Source organism: Cherax quadricarinatus, chromosome 37 (genome assembly GCF_038502225.1).
Source record: "Cherax quadricarinatus isolate ZL_2023a chromosome 37, ASM3850222v1, whole genome shotgun sequence".
Taxonomy (NCBI): Eukaryota; Metazoa; Arthropoda; class Malacostraca; order Decapoda; family Parastacidae; genus Cherax; species Cherax quadricarinatus.
This window is the reverse complement of record NC_091328.1, coordinates 5,976,607-5,984,772: the sequence shown is the minus strand read 5'-3', so window position 1 is coordinate 5,984,772 and position 8,166 is coordinate 5,976,607. Positions and strand designations below refer to the sequence as shown.

General features: G+C 46.7%; 1 long non-coding RNA gene across 1 annotated transcript; it reads left to right on the top strand.

The window, feature by feature from the left end:
• Positions 1-7,331: 7,331 nt before the first annotated feature.
• Positions 7,332-8,166, top strand: LOC138853690 (uncharacterized). The gene is made up of 2 exons (XR_011392851.1): positions 7,332-7,488; positions 7,604-8,166. It is a non-coding gene; the product is annotated as an uncharacterized lncRNA (long non-coding RNA).

Genomic DNA, 8,166 nt, shown 5'->3' with positions numbered 1-8,166 from the left:
TGCATTATGTTTATATGTAGCACTATACCCTTATAGGTCATTTAGCTCCAGGGAGCTGATAGGATACTTGATAACGATCGACCTGGACTAGAGGAAGCCCATGAAGGGTGACGTCGACAACTTCTTGCTTCATTGGCTGGAATACTAGCTACCAAGGCTGCTTGCTTCATTGGCTGGAATACTAGCTACCAAGGCTGCTTGCTTCATTGGCTGGAATACTAACTATCAAGGCTGCTTGCTTCATTGGCTGGAATACTAGCTACCAAGGCTGCTTGCTTCATTGGCTGGAATATTAGCTACCAAGGCTGCTTGCTTCATTGGCTGGAATACTAGCTACCAAGGCTGCTTGCTTCATCGGCTGAAATACTAGCTATCAAGGCTGCTTGCTTCATCGGCTGAAATACTAGCTATCAAGGCTGCTTGCTTCATTGGCTGGAATACTAGTTACCAAGGCTGCTTACTTCATTGGCTGAAATACTAGCTATCAAGGCTGCTTGCTTCATTGGCTGGAATGCTAGCTACCAAGGCTGCTTACTTCATTGGCTGGAATACTAGCTACCAAGGCTGCTTGCTTCATTGGCTGGAATACTAGCTACCAAGGCTGCTTGCTTCATTGGCTGGAATACTAGCTATCAAGGCTGCTTGCTTCATTGGCTGGAATACTAGCTACCAAGGCTGCTTGCTTCATTGGCTGGAATACTAGTTACCAAGGCTGCTTGCTTCATTGGCTGAAATACTAACTATCAAGGCTGCTTGCTTCATTGGCTGGAATATTAGCTACCAAGGCTGCTTGCTTCATTGGCTGGAATATTAGCTACCAAGGCTGCTTGCTTCATCGGCTGGAATATTAGCTATCAAGGCTGCTTGCTTCATCGGCTGGAATACTAGCTATCAAGGCTAGAGAGTACCAGGAAAAATTTTTAAACTTAAGTGAAATCTGTTCATTCACAGGTGACGATGTTAATCCTTCACAGTAATGTAAAATGCGCCAAAACTACGATTTTTTGTGTATGTGTGTGTGGTAGGCTTCATCCTTATTGTATGTTGTTTGTAGGTGACCAGCCGGGCTGTGGTTCGTACGTTCGTTTACGTGTGGTCGGCAGCAATAGTCTGGTTGATCAGGCCCTGTTCCACCTAAATTCCTATCCGTTTGTAAAGTAAAAGCAAGCTATTTATATCTTCTGAAGTCATGTAGGTACCTAATAAGACTGGTGATGATGGTGATTTTGACAGTCTGGCGAAGTAGGTACGAACCCCTGATTTATATGATACATGAGAGGGTTGTCTGTCGTCGAGGCACGAGCAGCAGGGTGCATAGTTGTTGACTGAGGTACACACCATGTGAGAGGCACGAGCAGCAGGGTGCATAGTTGTTGATTGAGGTACACACCATGTGAGAGGCACGAGCAGCAGGGTGCATAGTTGTTGACTGAGGTACACACCATGTGAGAGGCACGAGCAGCAGGGTGCATAGTTGTTGACTGAGGTACACACCATGTGAGAGGCACGAGCAGCAGGGTGCATAGTTGTTGACTGAGGCACACACCATGTGAGAGGCACGAACAGCAGGGTGCATAGTTGTTGACTGAGGTACACACCATGTGAGAGGCACGAACAGCAGGGTGCATAGTTGTTGACTGAAGTACACACCATGTGAGAGGCACGAGCAGCAGGGTGCATAGTTGTTGACTGAGGTACACACCATGTGAGAGGCACGAACAGCAGGGTGCATAGTTGTTGACTGAGGTACACACCATGTGAGAGGCACGAACAGCAGGGTGCATAGTTGTTGACTGAAGTACACACCATGTGAGAGGCACGAGCAGCAGGGTGCATAGTTGTTGACTAAGGTACACACCATGCGAGAGGCACGAGCAGCAGGGTGCATAGTTGTTGACTAAGGTACACACCATGTGAGAGGCACGAGCAGCAGGGTGCATAGTTGTTGACTAAGGTACACACCATGTGAAAGGCACGAGCAGCAGGGTGCACAGTTGTTGACTAAGGTACACACCATGTGAGAGGCACGAGCAGCAGGGTGCATAGTTGTTGACTAAGGTACACACCATGTGAGAGGCACGAGCAGCAGCGTGCATAGTTGTTGACTGAGGTACACACCATGTGAGAGGCACGAACAGCAGGGTGCATAGTTGTTGACTGAGGTACACACCATGTGAGAGGCACGAACAGCAGGGTGCATAGTTGTTGACTGAGGTACACACCATGTGAGAGGCACGAGCAGCAGGGTGCATAGTTGTTGACTAAGGTACACACCATGTGAAAGGCACGAGCAGCAGGGTGCACAGTTGTTGACTAAGGTACACACCATGTGAGAGGCACGAGCAGCAGGGTGCATAGTTGTTGACTAAGGTACACACCATGTGAGAGGCACGAGCAGCAGCGTGCATAGTTGTTGACTGAGGTACACACCATGTGAGAGGCACGAACAGCAGGGTGCATAGTTGTTGACTGAGGTACACACCATGTGAGAGGCACGAACAGCAGGGTGCATAGTTGTTGACTGAAGTACACACCATGTTAGAGGCACGAGCAGCAGGGTGCATAGTTGTTGACTAAGGTACACACCATGTGAGAGGCACGAGCAGCAGGGTGCATAGTTGTTGACTAAGGTACACACCATGTGAGAGGCACGAGCAGCAGGGTGCATAGTTGTTGACTAAGGTACACACCATGTGAAAGGCACGAGCAGCAGGGTGCACAGTTGTTGACTAAGGTACACACCATGTGAGAGGCACGAGCAGCAGGGTGCATAGTTGTTGACTAAGGTACACACCATGTGAGAGGCACGAGCAGCAGCGTGCATAGTTGTTGACTGAGGTACACACCATGTGAGAGGAACGAACAGCAGGGTGCATAGTTGTTGACTGAGGTACACACCATGTGAGAGGCACGAACAGCAGGGTGCATAGTTGTTGACTGAAGTACACACCATGTGAGAGGCACGAGCAGCAGGGTGCATAGTTGTTGACTGAGGTACACATCATATGAGAGGCACGAGCAGCAGGGTGCATAGTTGTTGACTGAGGTACACACCATGTGAGAGGCACGAGCAGCAGGGTGCATAGTTGTTGACTAAGGTACACACCATGTGAGAGGCACGAGCAGCAGGGTGCATAGTTGTTGACTAAGGTACACACCATGCGAGAGGCACGAGCAGCAGGGTGCATAGTTGTTGACTGAGGTACACACCATGTGAGAGGAACGAACAGCAGGGTGCATAGTTGTTGACTGAGGTACATACCATGTGAGAGGCACGAACAGCAGGGTGCATAGTTGTTGACTGAAGTACACACCATGTGAGAGGCACGAGCAGCAGGGTGCATAGTTGTTGACTGAGGTACACATCATATGAGAGGCACGAGCAGCAGGGTGCATAGTTGTTGACTGAGGTACACACCATGTGAGAGGCACGAGCAGCAGGGTGCATAGTTGTTGACTAAGGTACACACCATGTGAGAGGCACGAGCAGCAGGGTGCATAGTTGTTGACTAAGGTACACACCATGCGAGAGGCACGAGTAGCAGGGTGCATAGTTGTTGACTGAGGTACACACCATGTGAGAGGCACGAACAGCAGGGTGCATAGTTATTGACTGAGGTACACACCATGTGAGAGCCCCGAACAGCAGGGTGCATAGTTGTTGACTGAAGTACACACCATGTGAGAGGCACGAGCAGCAGGGTGCATAGTTGTTGACTGAGGTACACATCACATGAGAGGCACGAGCAGCAGGGTGTATAGTTGTTGACTGAGGTACACACCATGTGAGAGGCACGAGCAGCAGGGTGCATAGTTGTTGACTAAGGTACACACCATGTGAGAGGCACGAGCAGCAGGGTGCATAGTTGTTGACTAAGGTACACACCATGTGAGAGGCACGAGCAGCAGGGTGCACACTTGTTGACTAAGGTACACACCATGTGAGAGGCACGAGCAGCAGGGTGCACAGTTGTTGACTGAGGTACACACCATGTGAGAGGCACGAGCAGCAGGGTGCACAGTTGTTGACTGAGGTACACACCATGTGAGAGGCACGAGCTGCAGGGTGCACAGTTGTTGACTGAGGTACACACCATGTGAGAGGCACGAGCTGCAGGGTGCATAGTTGTTGACTAAGGTACACACCATGTGAGAGGCACGAGCAGCAGGGTGCACAGTTGTTGACTAAGGTACACACCATGTGAGAGGCACGAGCAGCAGGGTGCACAGTTGTTGACTGAGGTACGCACCATGTGAGAGGCACGAGCAGCAGGGTGCATAGTTGTTGACTAAGGTACACACCATGTGAGAGGCACGAGCAGCAGGGTGCACAGTTGTTGACTAAGGTACACACCATGTGAGAGGCACGAGCAGCAGGGTGCACAGTTGTTGACTAAGGTACACACCATGTGAGAGGCACGAGCAGCAGGGTGCACAGTTGTTGACTGAGGTACACACCATGTGAGAGGCACGAGCAGCAGGGTGCATAGTTGTTGACTGAGGTACACACCATGTGAGAGGCACGAGCAGCAGGGTGCATAGTTGTTGACTAAGGTACACACCATGTGAGAGGCACGAGCAGCAGGGTGCACAGTTGTTGACTGAGGTACACACCATGTGAGAGGCACGAGCAGCAGGGTGCATAGTTGTTGACTAAGGTACACACCATGTGAGAGGCACGAGCTGCAGGGTGCATATTTGTTGACTAAGGTACACACCATGTGAGAGGCACGAGCTGCAGGGTGCACAGTTGTTGACTAAGGTACACACCATGTAGTGTTGCAATTGGGTATTAACGGAGTAAAGTCCGAGGCAGCTACGGTGAAAAGCTCTGTTCCACAAGGCACAGTACTAGCTCCCATCTTGTTCCTCATCCTCATATCCGACATAGACAAGGATGTCAGCCACAGCACCGTGTCTTCCTTTGCAGATGACACCCGAATCTGCATGACAGTGTCTTCCATTGCAGACACTGCAAGGCTCCAGGCGGACATCAACCAAATCTTTCAGTGGGCTGCAGAAAACAATATGAAGTTCAACGATGAGAAATTTCAATTACTCAGATATGGTAAACATGAGGAAATTAAATCTTCATCAGAGTACAAAACAAATTCTGGCCACAAAATAGAGCGAAACACCAACGTCAAAGACCTGGGAGTGATTATGTCGGAGGATCTCACCTTCAAGGACCATAACATTGTATCAATCGCATCTGCTAGAAAAATGACAGGATGGATAATGAGAACCTTCAAAACTAGGGAGGCCAAGCCCATGATGACACTCTTCAGGTCACTTGTTCTATCTAGGCTGGAATATTGCTGCACTCTAACAGCACCTTTCAAGGCAGGTGAAATTGCCGACCTAGAAAATGTACAGAGAACTTTCACGGCGCGCATAACGGAGATAAAACACCTCAATTACTGGGAGCGCTTGAGGTTTCTAAACCTGTATTCCCTGGAACGCAGGAGGGAGAGATACATGATTATATACACCTGGAAAATCCTAGATGGACTAGTACCGAACTTGCACACGAAAATCACTCACTACGAAAGCAAAAGACTTGGCAGACGATGCACCATCCCCCCAATGAAAAGCAGGGGTGTCACTAGCACGTTAAGAGACCATACAATAAGTGTCAGGGGCCCGAGACTGTTCAACTGCCTCCCAGCACACATAAGGGGGATTACCAACAGACCCCTGGCAGTCTTCAAGCTGGCACTGGACAAGCACCTAAAGTCAGTTCCTGATCAGCGGGGCTGTGGCTCGTACGTTGGTTTGCGTGCAGCCAGCAGCAACAGCCTGGTTGATCAGGCGCTGATCCACCAGGAGGCCTGGTCACAGACCGGGCCGCGGGGGCGTTGACCCCCGAAACTCTCTCCAGGTAAACTCCAGGTAGGGGTTGTATCGTGGCGGTCAGGTTTTATACCACGATGAGCAGAATTAAGTCCCCTGAATGATGAAGCTTCAGGGCAGCGTTGTCTGACGGGGTATTTGTTGGCATTATGATAATGGTGGACCTCCCGTCAAGGAAGGTTCCTTGATGCCTGTGAGTTTATCAAATATTCCAATCATAACTAATTCCATTTAAATTGCATGCTTAAATTACAGGACTAGAAATTATCATTATCATTGTATTGTGTAACTATAGCCTTTTCAAATATTTGTGTGTTTAAATGACCTGTTGTACCTGTCTTATGTATATGAAGTTTTAAATAAAATGTAAAAAATAAATAATAATAATTACGGTAGACACCTGATCGTCTCTGGTGGTTAATTGTACACCATCATACATACAGCTGATCCACTGAAGTTATTGTAATCATGGGGAGCACTAAACTCTTAAGGGTCATATGCCACCTGGAGAATAAGAAGCATTCAGGTTCCACCCATTAGTCAACCATAAACTAAATCTATTCGTTGAAAAATATACTTCTTAGGAGATGACTGGGATGACTTTTATCCAAGGATTTGGAGCTATCTCCCCTTCCTCGGGTCAACCCTCACTAATGCTTCGTAATATATATATATATATATATATATATATATATATATATAGATATATATATATATATATATATATATATCTACTATATAGATCTCTATATATAGGGGGAGGTACCACCTCTATAACTGGACTGGGGACCGTCATCCTCAGAGAAGACAATAAACGTACCTCAGGGAAAACTCAAGGTTCTCTCCGGAGCTGTTTAAATATTTTCTTCTACCACCCCCTGTATTTTATATTCTATGGGAAAATTTATTAATGGACAGAATACATTTACAGAAAACACAAACAAGAATACAATGGTACAATATATTAAAGATTATGAATTTCCTCCAGCTCCTCCAAAGCCGGACACGAGCCAAGTGTGGAAAATTGCATTTACTTGGATGTATCATTATGTACATAACAGTAAATGATAGCAAAGATAATTATTATTTATCAGAGTTACATAGACAAGTAGGAATTTGGGACACCTAGGTCATGAAAAATGTCCCCCTTCGATACCTACCACTGGCATATCCACAAGTTGCTCTGGACCCATTAATTATAAATGAAATATACATACACCAGTCATTTAAACTAGGTACATTTTTGTCACTCCTGGCACTACAATTAAACACAATCCTCAGAGGAGTGGTCTTAGACTCCTTCTTCACTCCGTGATGTGGCAAATAGTGACCATAAATTTTGGCTTGCTCAGGAGGTACCTCTTCTATAAATTTATTAATTAACTGCTCAGTAATTATGTCATTATATGTAGTTAACAATTCTGGTGTCTTACTCAGTTCGCGGAGCTGAGCCTTTAACTGTCCATATGCCATGTAGTGATACTGCTCCTGTGGGGAGCAGCAGCAGGATAATACTGCACCACCTCTCGGGGCCCTTAACAACAACAACAGTTTGGTTTGTGTCATGGGCGCCAACACTTGGTGTGTGATTCTCTTCTCTTCTACTATCCCTATATTAGTGATGCAGATTACATGGTGAGTTTAAATATGTGGCCTGTAGTTATAACTTTTCTCTTGACATATGCAAGACATCACCATCCCTGTAGAAGCCATTATTAGATGTACTAGTCATTATATTTTGTTGTTGCAGAAGTACTATGAAGATTCTATGTTCAATAAAGCCTAGAGATAAGGCCTGTGTTTCTATCACAACAATTTATTGAACATAGAATCCTGGGCTACCTGGTGGTGATCCTGCGCTAGACTACATCACAACATGGAGCGTTTATTGAACCTGGTGAAGAGGCTCAAGGGCTACGACGGTCGGGACGTGTACGTCGCCCACCTAACAGTTTGGGAGATTACTGTCTCTGATATTTTAGAAGGGGGAGATTGTAGTGATACTGCTCCTGTGGGGAGCAGCAGCAGGATAATACTGCACCACCTCTCGGGGCCCTTAACAACAACAACAGTTTGGTTTGTGTCATGGGCGCCAACACTTGGTGTGTGATTCTCTTCTCTTCTACTATCCCTATATTAGTGATGCAGATTACATGGTGAGTTTAAATATGTGGCCTGTAGTTATAACTTTTCTCTTGACATATGCAAGACATCACCATCCCTGTAGAAGCCATTATTAGATGTACTAGTCATTATATTTTGTTGTTGCAGAAGTACTATGAAGATTCTATGTTCAATAAAGCCTAGAGATAA